The following is a 20,733-nucleotide window of genomic DNA, read 5'->3' on the forward strand; positions in this document are numbered from 1 at the left end:
AGTTTTTTTATTTATTAGTTGAAATAGCTGAAAAGTTTGTGCATTTTATTAATGTTTGATAACCAATTTAATTTTTAATAATTTGTAATTGTTTTCTCAGGAACAATACTTTTTTATTTATTTATAAAAAGCTTTCATGTTAGGCATCATTATGCTGTTCCGACTGGTTGACCGGGATCGTCTTTGCGCGTGGCTTGTCCTCGCGAGCTAGGGCACCTTCGTTATGCTCTGTCTGCGATACCTGAAAAGAAGTGAACAAAGGGGCGCCCTCGCGACCGTTTGCACTCCGACGATCAAGTCAGCTAGCGAGAAACATCAAAGGTGACACACCCTCTGAAGGTGGTCGAAAACTATGTTGAATGACTAAAACTGTGTTGCCCTAATTGCCTTGTGCTCACAGTGGGTGCGCAGCGAGAACAACTAGGGTTAGTGCTGTGTGTCAAACTACGAGGATTAGGTTAAAACTTGGATCCCCTTCCAAACGCCCCAAGGTCCCTTTTTATACGCCTTCTGCATTAAAAGTGCGTTGAAGCGCATTGAAAGCGTATACAAATATGCCTTGAAACATTTGATACGTAAACTAAGTTAACGCGTACCTTGGCAAACTTTCACCGAAACCTTTAATGAGCACGTGTGCATTGCCAGTGCCCTTCTGACTTGATCGTTTTTCTGTGCGGAGGGCCTCACAGCGCCGCAACCCAACTTAGGGTTAATCCGTTGTGTGGGTCCTCCTTCCTTGAAGTGCATCTGGCGCGTGGGGTGACTTTCTGGGTGCCAACTCATGCGCCCCAGGCTCGAGTCACTCGCCTTGGAGGTATATCTACCTTTCTCTCGTACCACACACGTGGTTCTCCCCTGGTCGTGGCCCTCTCATGGGTCGTATCTGTCCCAGGGTCTCCCAGCAGTGGCGTGGGTACTTCACGAGTCAGGTTACTCCTTACTGATACTGGGAATATGGCCTTGAAGCCACCCTCCTCTTCTCTTCGTTACTGTTCTGAACTATCGAGGCCCAAAGCCTCCTTGCGACGTCTTAGCTCGGTGTTTTGTCTTGGCGACGCCTTAACTCGGCGACGCCGTTACTTGGTGATGCTTTAACCTGGCGACGCTTTTCTTAGGTGACGCCTTGTCAAGGCGACGCCCCCCATTGGCGACGCATTAACCCGGTGATGCCTCAGGCGGTCAATCTGTTGACTTTCTTCCTTGGGTCCCACGAGGGGTCCTACCACGTGTTGACTTTGACTTTTGGTCAACGCCCGGGGACGGTACACAAGCCCCCCAGTCTTGAGTTGACACTTGTTTCAGCGAAAAGACTAAGGCCTCGCCCATTATCCACGTGGCATTCTTGCTGACGTGACATTCCTTCGTTTAGTTTGACTTGACAATCCCTGAAAGTCCGATGTGACGTTTTCTGTGTTAAAGATGTGACGTCTTAAGTTGCGCTTTTAATCTTTTGACATGTGGCTTGATCGCACGACCATCACTTAGCGCCTCTCGCACTCATCAGGTTAACGTTACATCTTTCAAAACGCGCGCTCCCAACCACTGTTTCATTCACTCTTCGCATTCCCTCCACTATTCATCTTCCCTGCGACTCTTGCGTTCTCCGCTTCCGAAAGTTCAAGCTCACGCCTTCTCGCCTTCCAACCACAAAATGTATGGTCTTTTCTGCTCCGATCGTCTTTACACTTCATTGTTTTGATCTCATAACTGCCTGGGACTGTTTATTTTTATGTATTTCTTATGTTCCACTCCTTTCCTTCGCATTCCTTCGTTCTCCCTTTTTTTTTCTGGATTTCTCGCGTGGGTGGGGGTTGTTCCGTCCGGTTGACCTGGGACGTCTTCGTGCGCGACCTCGACCGTCTGCTAGGGACTCCTTCCCACTGATCACCTGTGGATTCCAGCAAAGAAGGACAAAAGGGCGCCCTAGCGGCCGTTTGCACTCCGACGCTCAAGTCAGCTAGCAAGAAACACCAAAAACTATGCACCTCCGTATCAGAGCACCGCGTACGGCACTCTGAAGGTGGTAAAAAGGAAACTGTGTCTAGTGTATATTTTCTCCTTCTGGCCAAAATCCTTCCCTAGTCCCTTGTCCAAAACCTCAAGGCTCGAGCAAGCAACTAAAGTGTTTCTGGAAAATTAGCCAAAAGTTCCAACCCTGTTTCCAACATTCCCGGCGCTATTTAAACTGCCCAAGCATTTAAAGCGCCTTAAAGCGCTTTTAATCACAAAACGTAACGCACTTAATTAACGCGTCTAATTAGAAAACATAGCGCATTTAAGACGTTGAAACGCTTGGGAGCCTTTATAGTACCTTAAACGCTCGAAACAGAAACTATATTGAATGACTTTAATTACCTGGTACCTGACTGAATGGTGTTTCTATTCTGACCTGGCTGTTGTACACGTGGAGGGCCTCACAACGCCGTGACCTCATCTGGGGACGTTTCTGCCCATCTGGGGACGTTTCTACGTGTGAGTCCTCCTGCTTGGGAGTGTTACTGCGCAAGGGGTGACTTTTTGGGTGCCAACTCATGCCCCCAATCATTTAGTCACTCACTTTGAGAGCGTATCTGCCTTCCTCTCGTACCCTGCACCTGGCTGTCCTGGGCGTGACCCTCCCCTTGAGTCGTATCTGTCCCAAAGGCGTCTCTGAGGCGGCAGGGGTACTTCACGAGTCAGGCTGCCCTACACTGGTGCTATCACTATGGCCTTGAAGCCACCTTTTCCTTCTCTTTATCACTGCCCCGGATCATCGGGACCTGAGGCCTTCCCACGGCGTCGCTCCCTCCATGGTCTTTCCTACCCATGGGTATCGGGGAACCACACTGTGATTGCCTTGCCTTAGCGATATTTGATCTTGGCGACGCCCTGGTTGGGCGACGCCTTCACCTAGGCGACGCCTTGTGTTGACTTTGACTCCAGGCGTTGACTTTGACCTTGACTTTGTCAACGCCCGGATACGGGACGGTACACAAGCCCCCAAGTCTTAAGCCGAAGACTTGTCTTCAGCGCAAAGACTAAGGCCTCGCCCACGCCGTCCACGTGTCACCCTGATGACGTGTCATTCCCTGCTGACTCAACAATTCTCGAATTATTGACGTGACACTCTCTGAATCATAGGGGCGCTCTTTAATGGCTGATTGGACATCCTCTGAAGCGGGGAAAATAATGCCTTTTGGGGCTACGCTTAATCGTGCGCCGCGTGGCTCATCACACGGCCAGCCTCTAGAGTCTCTTGCGCTCCCCTTGAGCGCTTAATCCTTTGACACGCGGCACGATCTCACGGCTCCCGATTAGCGCCTCTTGGGTTGCAAAGGTAACGTTCAATTTACCCCAAACCCCGCGCTCACACCACTGTTACATCCATTCTCTCTGCATCTCCGCACTGTTCATCGCCTTCAAACCCTTTCCCTGCAACTTCTGCTCTTTCTTTCGCGCTCTCCTTCCTCCCTTACTTCGAAAACAAAGGTATGATTTTTGCACATCCCGACTCTTCTCCTTCGTCGCATTGCATATTTTATTGAACTGCCTGGGACTGTTTACGTTTATGCATTAATGTGTTCTTCCGCTTCTCCTTTCTTCTCTGTTCCCTTCTCCTTCTTTCTGGGTTTTCTCGCGTGGGTAGTATTTCCTGGGGTTTTACCCCCTTTTCTGTCTTGGCATCACTTTGTTAAAAACCTTTTCCTTTCTTCTTTCTCCAGCTATTTATTCACACCATGACGCGCCCGAACGCAAAGTTGGTTCTCCCCCCAAGACCCCCAAGACCCCCAAGTCTAATTATAAAGCCTTCTATACATGGGCCCCCGACGAGCTTTTGAACGAGTGCACCAGCCTGACATCCTTTCAGGACCTGGAGAATCATCGTGGGGATCCCCACTTGTATAACTTTAATGCCTTCTGCCGCACTCACGACGCGCACATCTCCGTTCGTCCTGGCCGACCGGGGGAACCTGTGTGTGTGGATGACAGACCCAGAAAGGGGAGTCCCTTCTTCTTCATGTACCAGACGGTGTTTAAACGCGTTGGGGTGCGCCTCCCATTCACACCCTTTGAGAGGGAAGTCCTTACTGAAATTAACACAGCCCCCGCCCAGCTCCATCCCAACAGCTGGGCGTTCGTAAGGGGCTTCCAAATTCTCTGCGGGCACCTGGGCATCCTTCCTTCCGTAGATGTTTTCTTGCATTTCTTCGAAGTGAAGAAACAGGGGAAAAGCTTTTGGGTAAGCTTCTCCGGTATCGCGGGCAGGATCATCCTCTCCCTCTTCCAGAACTCCTATAAGAACTGGAAAGGAAAATTCTTTAGGGTGTGCAGCGCCAAGCACGACCCCACGGCCTTAGACGGCTTTCCCCTGTACTGGACGGAGCACCCTAAGCTGCTCAGGGCCAAAACCCTGGATGAGCTATCCCCTGTTGACAGGGAGGTGTGCAAGGCCTTGGCTGGCCTGGGGATCGTCTTTGATACATTGAAGCTCATCGCGAGCGAATACAACGCTCACGCCCTGACCACATATTTTGGTATGGAGACCCTCCCCTTACCATCTTTCATTATCTGTACCTCACTACCAGATGTTTGTTCCTCTAGCCTCTTTCACCTGTCTTCCATTATACCATGTGATTCGCGTCTCTCGTTTCTACGCGTTTTGTGATTTTGCATAATTGCTTTGGTTTTGACTTCTGCTGCTTGGTTTATCTGAATGTAGGATCGGTGATGGGCGCTTCCAAAAGGATGATGCTGGCGAAAGCGATAAAGGACGCTCGTGCTGCCAAAGCGGGCGCCTCTTCCGCCCCTGCTGCTGACCTAAACCCCCCATCAACCCTGCCTCTGCCACCACCGACCACTACTGAAACTCCACTAGGCCCATCTTCACCGTCCCCACATAGCCCTGAGGCGCTTCAGACTCCCGGCTCTCCTCTGCCCATTGCCGCCGTTCCTCTGGCTGTGGCCTCATCGCCGGCCCCAACTCCCCTCGACAAAGGGAAACGGGTCTTGGAGATCATATCCGACGATGAAGACTCGGATGGCGTGGCACCCTTCAAGAGGAGGAAATCTGCCAGGGTTCCCCTCCTACCAGAGGCATCGCCCCAGGGAGAGGATTCTTTCAGGGACAACCCTCCCAGCGCTACTTCCCTTCCCCCCACAACCGTCCAAGAGGATATAGGAGAAGGCGCCGAGTCTGCTCCACCTCCGCCCCCAGCAGAGGTCTCTGCTTCTCCTGCCCCCGTCGCTGCCGCCCCTGATTTTATCGCCATCCCTCCTCCAATTATGCATTTGATGAGGGGCTTCAGTGGTGGAACAATGCCAGAGGGCTCCGACAGGAAGGAGGGCATGCCTTTCTACTTGGGGGCCTTCTTGGCGGTGGCCCTTGAATGGCGCGCCCAGGCCAGAAATGCTGTTTTGCAAACTCAAACCCTCCAGGCCTTGGAGACAAGGGTTGTTGCCCTGGAGGAGGAAAAGAATGTTCTGGGACGCCAAAACGAAGCTTATCAAACCACCCTGAAGCAGGCACAAGAGTCCAGAGCAGAGGCTGAAAAACAATTGGCAGAGGAGATGGGGTTCCAGGCTGACTTCTACACTCGCGAAGTCACTCTTCAAGTCCAAGTGACAGGCCTCGAGGGCATGGTCGAAGCTTACGAGGAAGTTCAAGAGGACTTGAAGAGCCGATGCTGTGAGCAAGCTGACAGACTGGAACGGATGGAGGGGGAGATGGCTACCCAGGCCAAAGCCATGGGCCTTCTCCAGGTTGACTACGATAGACTGCAGGTCGAGGTCAGCCGGCTCCGCGTGGAGAAGGAGGCTTTGGAGAAGCAGGTAGCTTCGGGGGACGCCACCATTGAGGAGCTAGAGAAGGATAAAAAGACCCTCATCCAGGACATGGCGGGCACTTTCGAGGAGGGATTCCAGGAGGCTCTGGCCCAAGCTGTCTGCATGAATCCGGGGATCGACATTTCCAACTGCGATTCCACTCACCACATTGTTGATGGAAAAGTCATGCCCCTGGAAATGGACGATTGAACCGCCACCCTCGATCATCACTTTACCCCTTTACACTTGTTTTAACCTTCTTTGCTAAACTTGTAATTCTTTGAATTGTCTGTACTTTCGTTACAACTTTGAGTTTTTGCATGATTACTTTCGTGTCTTTCCGATATAGAATTCCGCCTGTGTGGTTTTACTTTCGTCCTTTGCCTTCACGTGCTTCAGTTGTTTTGCCTGTACTATACCCGTTACGCGTCGATGCCTACGCCCATGGAGAGGCTTGTCTAATGGGGCCGTATCGTCCATGGGGTGTCTCTAACACCAAGCGACCCGTCCCTTGATTCTTAATGCCCGGCGCCCACGCCTAAGGAGAGGCCTGCTACAGCAGCGCCGTATCGTCCCCGGGTGTCTAAAACGCCGAGTGCTCTAGGGGGGGGGGGGTCGTTCCCTCCATGGTCTTTCCTTCCCATAGGTATCGGGGAACAACCCGGCCAGTGATTCGCTGGCGTTTGGCGATCTCGTCTCCCTCCACAGTCTTTCGTACCTGTGGGTATCGGGGAGGCGATGCCAGTAACTAGCTTTGCCTTCTTCGATTTCGTCTCCCTCCGCAGTCTTTCCTACCTGTGGGTATCGGGGAGGCGGCACTGCTGATATTTGGGTTGGCGACGCCTGCAACGTCTCATGCTGGCGTCGCCCCTTGCGTCTTTCCTGACGACGCCCCGGGCGTCTCGTGCTGGCGTCGCCTTGGGTGTTATCTTTACCTTGGCATTGACTTTGACCTTGGCCCTGGTCAACGCCTGAGGACAGCGAAGAGCTCAAGGTTTCGCCTGCGCCATCCACGTGGCGCTTCTTGTATGGCTGATGGGACGTTCAGTCATTTGACTTGGTCCTGACTCCTACTGTGCCCCTGACCCACTCTCGACGGTGCATCGTACCATTGGGCATTCTGCCGATACGACGTTTTCTGATTTTAACCAGTGGTGCCAAGGCCATCCTTCCATCTTCTGCCACGTGGCTCGATCGTGCGGTGCATCCATTCGCGTCGATTAGCGCTATAACTGCAATACTTCCATTTGCGTCGTTTGGCGCTCTAACCACAATATTTGATTCTTTAAAGCTTTGAAACTGTCCTCATCATTTCTGCGCTTTTCGTAACCTACTTGCACCCTTTCTGCTTGCACTCTTCCTCTTCTCGCGAAGAGTTCTTCCAGTGTTCGTTCCCATCAGCGTTTTACCCTTGCCAAAACTTCAAACCTCCCTGATTCTGTTCAAGAATGTCTTCTCGTTCTACTCCTCCCAAGGTCAACCCAAAGGACCTGTATCCTTGGGCTTCGCGGGAGCTTCTTGACGAATGCTCCTGCTTACTCTCCAACAGGGCCATAAGGGAACACAAAGGGGATTCATGCTCCTATAATCACCGTGCCTTCGCGAGGAGGCACGACGACGACATTGCTGTGCTCCCTTGCACTCTAGGGGAGCCAGTGTGTGGAGACGAACGAGCCAACGACGGGTCCCCTTCTTTTACTTCTATCAGGTGGTTTTCAAAACCATCGGCGTGCGCCTGCCCTTCTCCAGGTTTGAGAAGGAACTGCTGACGGAGATCAATGCCGCTCCGGCCCAGTTATATCCCAACAGCTGGGCCTTTGTCAAGGCCTTTGACATCCTTTTCGGGTTTCTGGGTTGTGCACCCTCGGTCGAGATCTTTCTTCACTTCTTCGAGGTGAAGAGGCAAAGGCACAACCTCTGGGTAACTCTCAGTAATGTTCCTGGCAGAGTTCTCCTGACCCCCTTCCAAAACTCCTTCACTGGGTGGAAAGGCCGGTTCTTCAAGATCTGCTGCTCTGACCTCGTTCCCTCCGCCCTGGATGGTTTTCCACTGTACTGGGTGAGGGAGACGAGGGCCCTCAAATCCAAACCCTTCAAGAAGCTGGCCCCAAATGACCAGGTGGTTTGCCGGATTCTTGCTGAGGCGGGAGGTTTTGACTCCGCCACCTTGATCAGTTTGGAGTTCAACGCTGGAACTCTCGAAAAGTATATAGGTATGAGTCACTGCCCTAGGAACTTCCGCCTTTATTGTTCTCTGTCTGGGTGTGTTTTGCTTCATGGTGTCTCTGACACGTTCATCCTCCTTGGTGCAGGTTCGAAAATAAACCAAGAGCGGAGGACACGACTTACCCGAGCTCTACGGACTGAGGGCGGGGCTTCGTCTTCTTCCCGTGCTAACGCCGATGGCCACTGAAAAGTTGTTCGTTTGTGTTTTTGTATGAGTTGTAATGTTTTCCCTATTCGCATTACTCCCATTTGTATCGAACACTGCTTGTAACATCAACTTTACTATACCATATTTGGTTTTTGTAACGCCGCTTTACTTTGCATACGTCTCATATATTGTGCGCTTTTCCTCCGTCATGTTTCTTAGCGGCGCCTGCACTCAGGCGACACCTTTCTTCTTGGCGACGCCTTCGTTCTTGGCGACGCCTTCTTTCTTGGCGACGCCTTCTTTCTTGGCGACGCCTTCCTTCTTGGCGACGCCTTAGTTCTTGGCGACGCCTTCTTTCTTGGCGGCGCCTTCCTTCTCGGCGACGCCTTCGTCCTTGGTGACGCCTTCTTTCTTGGCGACGCCTTTGGCTACTTCAAACGGAGAAAGATAAAGACCGAGAACCAGGGCACGGTTTTTCCTCGAACTTGTTTTTTTCTTTTATTTGGGTGACCTCATTAAAAAACCCCGGAAAGGGAAAAAGAGCGTCCCCTTTAACAAGACTGTTACATAGCTGCTTTACATAAGTCAACTAAAATAAAACTTCAGATTGGCTGCATTCCAACTGCGTGGGATGGGACCTCCTTCCAAGGTCTCTAGGTTGTACGAACCGTTGCCCTTAGCCTCGGTAACTCTGAACGGTCCGGTCCACTTGGGAGACAGCTTATTCTCCAGCTCGTATGGGTGGGCTTTCCTCATAACTAGGTCGCCAATCTGAAACTGTCGCGGCTTTACCTTAGAGCTATATTGCCGCTCTACTCTTCTCTTCACCGCTTCAGCTTTTATTCTGGCTTCTTCCCTGGCTTCGTCTAATAGATCCAGGTTTACCCGTCTTTCTTCGTTGGATTCCTCCACCACAAAGTTTTGAAAACGTGGTGAGCTTTCATGTATCTCTACCGGGATCATCGCGTCCGACCCATACACCAAACTGAAAGGCGTCTCCATGGTAGAAGATTGGGGCGTGGTGTGGTATGCCCATACGATCCTTGGAACTTCCTCAGCCCACGCCCCTTTGGCCTTCTCTAACCTTCTCTTTAACCCCCTCAGCAAGACTCTGTTTCCTGACTCCACTTGCCCGTTGGTCTGGGGGTGTTCGACTGATGCGAATACTTGCTTGATACCTATCTCAGCGCACAGATTTCTCAACTGCTGACTGGCAAACTGGGTCCCGTTATCGGATATCAAGCGCCTAGGTACACCAAAGCGGCACACAATGTTCTTCCACACAAAGTGTTGTACCTTGTGCGCAGTGATCTGTGCCACGGGCTCTGCCTCTATCCACTTGGTGAAGTACTCGATGGCAACGATCAAATACTTCATCTGCCTTATCGCCAGTGGGAACGGGCCCAGGATGTCGATTCCCCATGTATGAAAAGGCCACGGGCTATATATGGATCGCATTTCTTCTGGCGGCGCCTTGTGCCACTCAGCGTGCTTTTGGCATTGCCTACAGCGCTGGGCGTGTCGCGCGCAGTCCTCTTTTACTGTTGGCCAGTAGAACCCTGCGCGTATCACCTTGGAGGCTAAGGACCTTCCTCCTACGTGGCTTCCGCAAATGCCTTCGTGGAGCTCCGCCATTATCCTGGTACACTCGTCGCCACTTACACATGTTAGGATAGGGTGAGTGAAACCGTGCTTGAACAACACTCCATCCACCAGAGTATATCTTGCGGCATTTCTCTTGACCTTCTTACCCTCTTCCGGCTCCACTGGGAGAGCCCCATCCGCCAGGTACCGTTTGTATGGCGTCATCCAGGTGTCTCCCTCGGTTAGGACACATACCTGCATTTGTCTTCCTTCTTCAGGCATATCCGCGTACGTGCTGATGCGGGGCGTCTTCAGCGTATCTTGGGTCAGAGAGCGATGATTCCTTGGACTCTCTCTTGCTGTACAGATCTGGAGGACATCCACCCTGTTATCTTCCACGAATTTACGCGGAGCTTTGAGTGTTTCTTGGATTACTGTCTTCTGTCTACCCCCCTTGCCTGAGCTGGCCAGCTTGGCAAGCAGGTCAGCTCTGGCATTCTGCTCCCTTGGGACATGATGTGAATGCAATAGCAAGAATACATGATTCTTGACATTCTTAGGATCAACTTGAGCTGGATTTGAAAGGCACTTTACTTTAGAATTGGATCAATGTTCTAATTTAAGAACTCACCAAAACTTAGCACCAACCAAGACTCATATGGAAGTCCATGTTTTGTCAAATTGAATCAAAACACAAGGAATGAAGAACAAGAATTAAAACTGGACAGAAATTAAAGCTAGCTACTGAACCAAAACAGAATTAAGAACACAATGCTGGAAACACAAAAATAAACGGTAGAAAAAGAAGTAAACTCTAGGAATCAAAAATACCGAATGGAAAATTGAAGAAAAGGAAAGAAGAACACTTATAGAAGAAGATGCTTTCTGGATTTTGAGAATTGGAAGAAGCCATTCACGCCACTTGGAACCTTGAACCAAGATAAGTGATGGAGTGCCACCACTTGAAGCTCACCATTGCTCACAAGATAAGGCAAAGGAAGAAGAAGACTCAAGACTCACAATTTCTCTCCAAATTTGAGTATAGTCTCTCTACTATCAAATTCCAATCTGAAAATTACAAAGGAAAGCACCTTATTTATAGCCTAGAGGTGCTGAAAAATAGGTGGGAAATTTCAAATAAAACTCATTTGAAATTCCCACCAAAAAACAAGTCACATGGGAGGTGTGACCTTTTTCTACTATGACACCTCCTAAAAAAACTACACCTACACCCCCCTACTAAGTCACATGGACAATGTGACTCTCTCTAATACATTCACACCTATTTATAAAATATCCACACCTCCTACAAGAGTCATTCAAATGATGCTCTTTTATTTAATGCTTGGCCTTGCCCCTCATGGTTTGGACTTGGGCTTCTTGGGCTTGGGCCTTCTTGGGCTTGGGCTTTGGGCTTGGGCCTCATCTTTTGCAAAGACTAATAAGAAGAACTTTAAATGCTTTGTCCCTTGTCCATTTCTTCTATTAATAACATCTTTCTGATTCTCATCATACTCCCCAAGTTGGAGAGAATTCATCCACGAATTCAGTACTCCTGCATAAAACAAAGTCAGCTTGCAATTAGATAAGAGAATACAAGAAGAAATAGGCAAACATGACTTAGTACATTGAAATGTTGGGAGTTCAGAAAAAGATGTCCTATACATAGCCCATGTTGGAAAAGATTGATTAGAAATGAATTTATTTGGAAATCTAGAATGTATGAAAAATTCATCCTTAACATTCTTTATCCAATATGGTGTATGAGTAGGAACCTTGGGTAATGAAAAAGATAAGGAAGGAAAAAACCTTGGAGGTAAAGGAATGAGGCCTAATTTATCTTGTCCTTCTCTTTCTCTTTCATTTTCGCTTTTGTTGTTTATGGTAAATTGGTCTTGTTTTACCTCATTTAACTTTGTTAGTTGTTTATTTGGACAATTGGCAGCTATATGCTCAAAACTTAAACATTTAAAACATTTGGTTTTTAAAGTTTTGGTGGATGACTTAGGGGTAGAAGGATTTTGGGTAGAAACTTGTTGGGAAGAAGTGGTTTCTTTGCAAAAATTTGAAGGAGAATTTTGAGTAGAAACTTTGGTTGCATCCTTCCTAGAAGAGTTGTAGAAACTATCATCATGAGTATTTTTGAAAGTTGTTTTCAAAAGGTGTAATTCTACCTTAATGGCTAAGTGAAACACTTTCTTTAAAGAAGTATACTCATGTAGTTTTACCAAATCTTTAATTTCTCTTCGTAAACCACTTACAAACCATTTTATCTTTGATTCTTCATTAACATGCATATTCATTTTAATCAAAGATGTTTCAAATTCTTGAAAATATTCATCTACCATCCTATGTCCTTGATGAAGCCTTTGGAACTTCAACAAGTGTTCCTTCCTAAAAGGAGGAACAAACCTCGCGCGCATACACTCTTTCAAATCATTCCAAGAAACCACGGGAGGTCTCTTGTGATATCCAATGTCCATTACAATGTTATGCCACCATTTCTTGGCAAAATCTAAAAATTCTAAAGAAGCTAATCTAACCCTATGCTCATTTCTAACTCCATTTACATCAAAAATTTGCTCTACCTTAGCCTCCCATCCTAAGTATACATTGGGATCACTTTCACCACTAAAGCTAGGAAGTTGTACATTAGGAGAACAAGGGCCAGCCACATGATGGCGCCTCTCTTCATGGTGATGATGTCTTGCATGATTGGAATGTGAAGATCTTTCGTACTTCAATTCAAGTTTTGACAATCTTTTCTCCATGCGTTGTACTTCTAAAATTCGAAGCCTTGTCTCCATTTGGCTCAACACTTCAAGATATTGTGCATTTGATTGTCTAACATTTTTTAAATCTTCAATGAGAGCTGCCTTTTGAGGTGAGCAAGGTTTGGAGGACTCTCCACTAGAAAAATGAGCCATGAGCAGAAAATACACAAAAACAGAAAACAAAACAGTGAAAGAAACTTGTTAGACAATTAAAAACAGTGAGATATAGGTTGCTGGAAAATGCCCAAGAAAGCACTCAAACCACTCCAAGAAAATATTCTGTCCTCAACCAAGCCTTTCTTGTGGAATGGAGTAGCTTCAAGTGAAATATGTCACAGCAAACCAACTTACTTAAGAACAAGTCTCCACACAACTTTAAGAAGAACAAAAAGACAAGCAAGAAAAGGTAGAAACAATAAAAGCTAAACCAAAAACAGAGAGCAAAGTATGACAAACTAGAAAGAATATGAATGAAAGACAATCAAGAAAAATAAGGAACTCAATGAATAAAGAAGGCACACAAAAAGAGTCCTAAAGAAAAGTGCTAGAGTAGATTAAAGAAAACAGAAAACAGCTACTGGATTTTTTTTTTTTTTTTTAAAAGCAAACTGTGCTATGTTTACAGATTTAACTGTACCGATTGAAAGCGAACTGGAATGTGAAAAATTAACCACAGAAACTTCAATGTCTTAACTCAAAAATGGCACTGGAATGAGGTAAAAACAGTAAGCCAATTGAGAGAAATAAAGTTTTCAAAATTGCTGCCCAATTACCGTATTCTTTTCGGCAGTATTGTACACTTTTCGTATTTTATTTATCATTTTTTGTGTACTTGGAATTTTTGAGTGATTCTTTTTTCTATGCTTTTGTAACACTTTGAAGTATGTAAATCCAAATTTTCACAAATTTTCCATGAGCCAATTAATTGCAGTAAATTAAAAACAGTAGCACGTTTGTAAGAAAACAGAGGAGCCTATTTAGGAATGAAAAACAGTATGATGAACTAACAAAGACATAATGGAATTTGTGTAAAGGAACTTGTATAGAATGAAGATACAAGCATGAACTCAAATCTAAAAATGAAAATGCACAAAGGATCAAGCAATAAACTCAAAAACAGAAAGTAAACCAAAGCAAGAAACAATCAAAGCAATAAAAGTACTACAAGAAGTAATGACAATTATGGAGTAACATGACTAAGACAAAACTTGACATGATTACAAAATTAAAAGACATATAACAAGGTATAACAACAAGTGAAAGGAAGCTTAAGGTCAGCTCTAGGAAGGAGAGTGCCATTCCAAAAGAGCAGCCATACTCATATGAACCATGAGTGCCATAATCCTTTTCACAAACACTTGGTGTAACAAAAACAGCAAGAAAACTCAAAATAAATCCTAAAAACAGAAAGGTAAACCACTTGAATTTAAAGAGCTCTTGAAAGTAAAGTTCAATACAACTCAAAATTTAAGCAACAACAAGCCTAGACTCTAGATACCACATGATGTGAATGCAATAGCAAGAATACATGATTCTTGACATTCTTAGGATCAACTTGAGCTGGATTTGAAAGGCACTTTACTTTAGAATTGGATCAATGTTCTAATTCAAGAACTCACCAAAACTTAGCACCAACCAAGACTCATATGGAAGTCCATGTTTTGTCAAATTGAATCAAAACACAAGGAATGAAGAACAAGAATTAAAACTGGACAGAAATTAAAGCTAGCTACTGAACCAAAACAGAATTAAGAACACAATGCTGGAAACACAAAAATAAACGGTAGAAAAAGAAGTAAACTCTAGGAATCAAAAATACCGAATGGAAAATTGAAGAAAAGGAAAGAAGAACACTTATAGAAGAAGATGCTTTCTGGATTTTGAGAATTGGAAGAAGCCATTCACGCCACTTGGAACCTTGAACCAAGATAAGTGATGGAGTGCCACCACTTGAAGCTCACCATTGCTCACAAGATAAGGCAAAGGAAGAAGAAGACTCAAGACTCACAATTTCTCTCCAAATTTGAGTATAGTCTCTCTACTATCAAATTCCAATCTGAAAATTACAAAGGAAAGCACCTTATTTATAGCCTAGAGGTGCTGAAAAATAGGTGGGAAATTTCAAATAAAACTCATTTGAAATTCCCACCAAAAAACAAGTCACATGGGAGGTGTGACCTTTTTCTACTATGACACCTCCTAAAAAAACTACACCTACACCCCCCTACTAAGTCACATGGACAATGTGACTCTCTCTAATACATTCACACCTATTTATTTAATATCCACACCTCCTACAAGAGCCATTCAAATGATGCTCTTTTATTTAATGCTTGGCCTTGCCCCTCATGGTTTGGACTTGGGCTTCTTGGGCTTGGGCCTTCTTGGGCTTGGGCTTTGGGCTTGGGCTTCATCTTTTGCAAAGACTAGTAAGAAAAACTTTAAATGCTTTGGCCCTTGGGACATGTACCAGCTCAAGAGCGTTAAATGCTCCCTTCAAAAGTTGGACGTATCTGAGATACGCCGCCATCTGTGGGTCCTTCGCCTGGAACTCACCCGACACCTGCCCCGTAATCAGCTGGGAATCACTTTTCACCAGGAGGTTCTGCGCGCCCATCTCCTTGGCCAGGAGCATTCCTGCTTTCAGGGCTTCGTCATCCGCCTGATTATTACTTGCCTTGAAGGCGAAGCGCAGAGCTTGCTCAATGAGTACGCCGTTGGGTCCCTCCAAGACTATTCCCGCGCCACTCCCTTGTTGGTTGGAAGAGCCATCCACCAAGAGCAGCCACTGCGAGCCCACTTCCACCTCTTGCTCACCTCCGGGCGAGAGTTCCGCTATAAAATCTGCGTACACTTGCCCTTTGATGGATCCTCTAGGCTCATACTGAATGTCGAATTCTGGCAGCTCCACCGCCCAGCGTACCATTCTTCCCGCCACGTCAGGCTTCTGCAGCACCTTCTGTATAGGGAGGTTTGTCATCACTACCACCGTAAAGCTGTGGAAGTAATGACGAAGCCTCCTGGCTGAAAACACCACTGCTAATGCTGCCTTCTCTAGCGCCTGGTATCTCGTCTCAGCGCCTTGTAATGCCTTGCTCACGAAATAAATGGGCTTTTGACTCTGGTCCTGCTCCTGGACTAACACAGAGCTGATAGCCCGCTCCGTTACCGTAAAATATAGCCAGAGGGGCACGCCTGTTACCGGTTTGCAGAGGACCGGTGGCGTCGCCAGGTACTCCTTTAACTTAATGAAAGCCGCTTCGCATTCGTCAGTCCACGCAAAGCGACTATTTCTCTTGAGGCACTGGAAATATGGGTGCCCCTTCTCCCCCCCGGTGGAAACAAACCTTGAGAGCGCCGCCATCCGCCCCGTCAGCTGCTGTACTTCCTTCACCGACGTTGGGCTATAATCGCTGCGCATTTGTCGGGGTTCGCTTTTATCCCCCTCTCGGTGAGCATAAAACCCAAGAACTTACCGGCCTCTACCCCGAAGACACACTTCTCAGGGTTCAACTTGAGGCGGTACTTGGATATTGTGACGAACAACTCCTCCAGGTCCGCCGTGTGCTGTGCCCTATCCTGCGACGCCACCACCATGTCATCTACGTAGGCGTACACATTCCTCCCTAGCATGGGCGCCAGGACCTTGTCCATTAACCTTTGGTATGTGGCGCCCGCGTTTTTCAGCCCGAAAGGCATCACCTTATAACAGTAACTGCAAGTCTCAGTCATGAATGCAGTTTTACTCTCATCTCTCGGGTGCATCTTGATCTGGTTGTACCCTGAGAATGCGTCCAGGAAACTCAGCACCTTATTGCCGGATGCACTATCCACCAACGTGTCGATGCTGGGCAGTGGGTACGAGTCCTTCGGGCACACCTTATTCAAGTCCGTGAAGTCCACGCACATCCTCCACTTCCCATTCGCCTTTTTCACCAAGACGACGTTGGCCAGCCACTCGGGGTATTGAATCTCCTTGATGTGGCCAGCACTCAACAGTTTCTGCGTTTCATCCTTTACCACCTGCTGTCTCTCTTTGTTAAACTTTCTCCTTCTTTGGCGCACGGGGCGGACCGTGGCATCCATGCTGAGGTGATGACACAGGAAATCGGGGTCGATGCCGGGCATATCCGAGGCGGACCATGCGAAAGCATCCAAGTGGCGCGAAATCACTTCTGCCACCCCTTCCTGTTCTTCTGGGCTCAGCAAACTTCCTAACTTGAATGTTTTGCCGCCAATCTCCCTCTCCACGGCGTTAGCCCCCGGTTGTTCCCTGCTATCATCCTCGACGGGCGCCGCCTCTTCCACGGGCACCGCGTCGCCAGGGCCTTCCTCCATGGGTGCATTTGTCAAAATCTTTCCTTTCCCTCTCTTGGTCTTACTAGCACCCCTGGCTTTTCAAAACCCTGGTCGCCTACACTCACACCTGGGGTGAGGAAGGCTTAGATCAGTGCCAGTACTCGCGCCTAGGGCGAGTAAGGCCTAATCGATCACCTGCACTTGCGCCTGGGGCAAGGAGGATTTTAACTTTAATACTTGCACGCATTTGATATGCTGGAAATCTTTTCACTGGGTGGCCTCGTCAAAAACCCTCCTTAGGGAAAAGAGTGCCCCCTTGTCTGTTCAACTGTTTCCACTATATACAGATCATGTATCTTTAGCGCGAGAACGCAACTACTTTACAACTTAACTGAAGTAAAATTTTAAGTGGGTGGCATTCCACGTTCTGGGGATTGCTCCTCCCTCCAGAGTTTCTAGCCGATAAGCTCCGTTCTCCAACGTCTCAACCACTCTATACGGGCCTGTCCACTTTGGAGACAACTTGTTCTCCATCTCATTCTGATGCGCCTTTCTCATCACCAGATCACCTTCCTGGAAGCGCCTGAGCCTCACCTTAGAGTTGTGCCTCCGTTCTACTCTTCTCTTTACGGCTTCAGCACTGACTCTGGCTTCTTCTCGCACTTCGTCCAGTAGGTCGAGATTCACCTTTCGCTCTTCATTGGATTCTTCAGCAATGAAATTCAAGAATCTGGGGGAGCTCTCCTGTATCTCCACGGGAATCATGGCGTCTGTCCCGTAGACAAGGCTGAAGGGTGTCTCATGGGTGCTGGACTGTGGGGTGGTATGGTAAGACCATACGATTCTGAGGACCTCCTCTGCCCAGCTTCCTTTAGCCTTGTCTAGTCTTCGCTTCAGCCCCCTGAGCAATACTCGGTTGGCCGACTCCACCTGCCCATTGGTTTGTGGGTGTTCTACTGAGGCGAAAACCTGCTGTATCTTTAACCCCTCACACATCTTCCTCAGCTGATGACTCGTGAACTGAGTGCCATTGTCAGAGACCAACCTCTTGGGTATTCCGAAGCGACAGACGATGTTCTTCCAGACAAAGTGCTCGACTTTCTGTGCAGTGATGTGTGCGACTGGTTCTGCCTCCACCCACTTGGTGAAGTATTCGATGGCCACGATGAGAAACTTCATCTGCCTTATCGCCAGGGGGAAAGGTCCTAGGATGTCGATCCCCCACGTGTGAAATGGCCACGGGCTATGGATGGACTTCAACTCCTCAGGCTGTGCCTTGTGCCAGTCTGCGTGAAGTTGACACTGTTTGCAACGCTGAGCAAACCTCACGCAGTCTTCCTTCAGCTTTGGCCAGTAGTACTGATAAGTGTCTAATTTCAGTAATATTTTATATTAAAATATAGGCACTTATGAGGATTTATTGCTAATTTACATATAAAATAATCCCTAATTTATGAATTTATACCTTTTTACATTTTTTATGATCTTTATTTAAATAAGAGTGTTTTATTCCCAAATTTGGTGTTAATTGCAGATTTCTAAGGAAGATTGGAGATTTGGATTAAAGATGAATGATTTGAGCTAAAAAGATAAAGATAAAAGGTCCCAGAATGGAAAAAGATGCAAAGAAAGATTGGGCCTTTTTTATGTTTTATCATTTAGCCCATTAGCGCGACATAGGAAACAACCTAACCCTAGAAAACTAGGATAAATAGAGGGCTAGAGGCTCAACCTTATTGTGCGAGATTGAGAGGAAAACACCATAGAGTGAATTGTAACCCAATTGGGAGAATAGAAGGTGCTAGAAGTATGCGTGGCTAATTCTACCCTTTGGGGTTGGGAGTAATCTGCTCAAACTCTTATGTATTGAGGTGATATTTTATATATTAATATTCAGTTCTTGATTGATTATTGGTATTGTTGTTTTACTTTTAATTTTCCGTGACAAATTGAGAATCTTAAATCTGACCGGGAGGTATTTTTAGGGTTTGGACCTAAACAACAATACTTAACATATTTGAGTGCTAGGAATAGACTTGAAATGTTAATTGCTATTAAACGTCTGAGCTTCGTTCTAAGTTGTTCTTATAATTATGCGAGGGATCGATAGTTAGGGGACATTCTTAAGGATTTTATATGCGAGGAATCGATATAAATGATTTTTATACGGGCATCAATTTCAATCAAAGAACATAATATTGACATGCTAATCAAAATACTTGAGAGTGAGAGAGATGAAACTAATCCTTATTTTTCCAATTGAAACAACTAATTCTTTGTTTGTTTTCTTATTGATCAGTGCCAACACAATTAATTCAAAACTCTTTTAATTGTTCTGTTTTTATATTTAGCGATTATTGTACTCGATAATTCACTGTTCCTTGTGGGATCGATATCCGTCCTTAGGGACAATTATTACTTTTGACAAACGCGGTGCACTTGCCGTAAAAAGTCATCAAGTACCTCGCGCGGAGTATCCTACTTGCCAAAGCGCGACCACCTACATGGCTTCCGCACACCCCCTCGTGCAGCTCAGACATGAGTCTGGTGCATTGCTCGACGTGCGCGCAGATCTGCATAGGGTGAGAAAATCCGAATCTAAAGAGGTTCCCATCGATTAGAGTAAACTTACTCGAGCTCTTCTTTATCCTTTTTTGCCTCTGCCACGTCAAGTGGGAGTACACCATCTTCTAAGTACAACTGGTATGGTGTTATCCACGTGTCGAGTTCCTTCACCGCGCAGACCTCCATCGACTCATCGATCTTCGACGGTCGCGCTCTCACCCTCGGCGCTTTCAACGTTTCTTGAGTCAACGACCGATGACCGAGCGTCAGACGCTCCATTGATTTGTACACATGAAGTACCTGGTTGTCTGACACGAACGCTCGCGGTACCTTCAAGGTCTCCTGAATGACGGTCCTCTGCTTCCCCCCCTTGCCTGAGCTGGCCAGCTTGGCAAGCAGGTCTGCTCTGGCATTTTGCTCTCTTGGCACGTGCACCAATTCAAACTCGGTGAAGGACGTCTTCAGGAGCTGTACATATTCCAGGTAGGCTGCCATCTGGGGATCTTTTGCCTGGAACTCCCCTGTAATCTGCCCGGTGACTAGCAAAGAGTCGCTTTTAGCCAATAGGTTTCTTGCTCCCACTTCTCTTGCTAGCAACATTCCTGCGATCAGGGCTTCATACTCCGCCTGATTGTTGCTAGCCTTGAAGGCAAAGCGGAGGGACTGCTCGATCAGTACCCCGTTTGGGCCTTCCAAAATGACCTCAGCGCCGCTCCCCTGCTGATTAGAGGAGCCGTCCACCGATAACACCCATCGGAAATCTAAACCTTCTGCAGGTGTCGCGATCGATGACAGCTTGACCACAAAGTCCGCGAACACCTGCCCCTTGATCGGTCCTCGGGGCTCGTACTGAATGTCAAACTCTGACAATTCCACCGCCCACTTGACCATCCTTCCTGCTACGTCAGGTTTCTTCAGCACGTTTTGGATGGGTAGATCCGTCATACCACCACTGTGAAGTTGTGGAAGTAATGCCTGAGTCTTCTTGCTGAAAATACCACCGCCAGGGCAGCCTTCTCGAGGGCCTGGTACCTTGTTTCAGGGCCTCGCAGCACCTTACTCACGAAGTACACAGGCCTCTGGGCCTGATCTTGCTCTTGCACCAGGACTGAGCTGACTGCTCTCTCCGTCACAGCGAAGTATAGACGAAGAGGGACGCCTACCTGAGGTTTACGCAAGACTGGTGGGCTTGCCAGATACTCCTTCAGCTTGATGAAGGCCTCCTCGCACTCCTGTGTCCAAAGGAATCTGCTGTTGCGTTTAAGACACTGGAAGTACGGATGACCTTTCTCCCCTCCAGCGGACATAAACCGGGATAAGGCTGCCAAGCGACCG

The sequence above is a fragment of the Phaseolus vulgaris genome, chromosome 3, assembly GCF_051622355.1.
Source record: "Phaseolus vulgaris cultivar YP4 chromosome 3, ASM5162235v1, whole genome shotgun sequence".
NCBI lineage: Eukaryota > Viridiplantae > Streptophyta > Magnoliopsida > Fabales > Fabaceae > Phaseolus > Phaseolus vulgaris.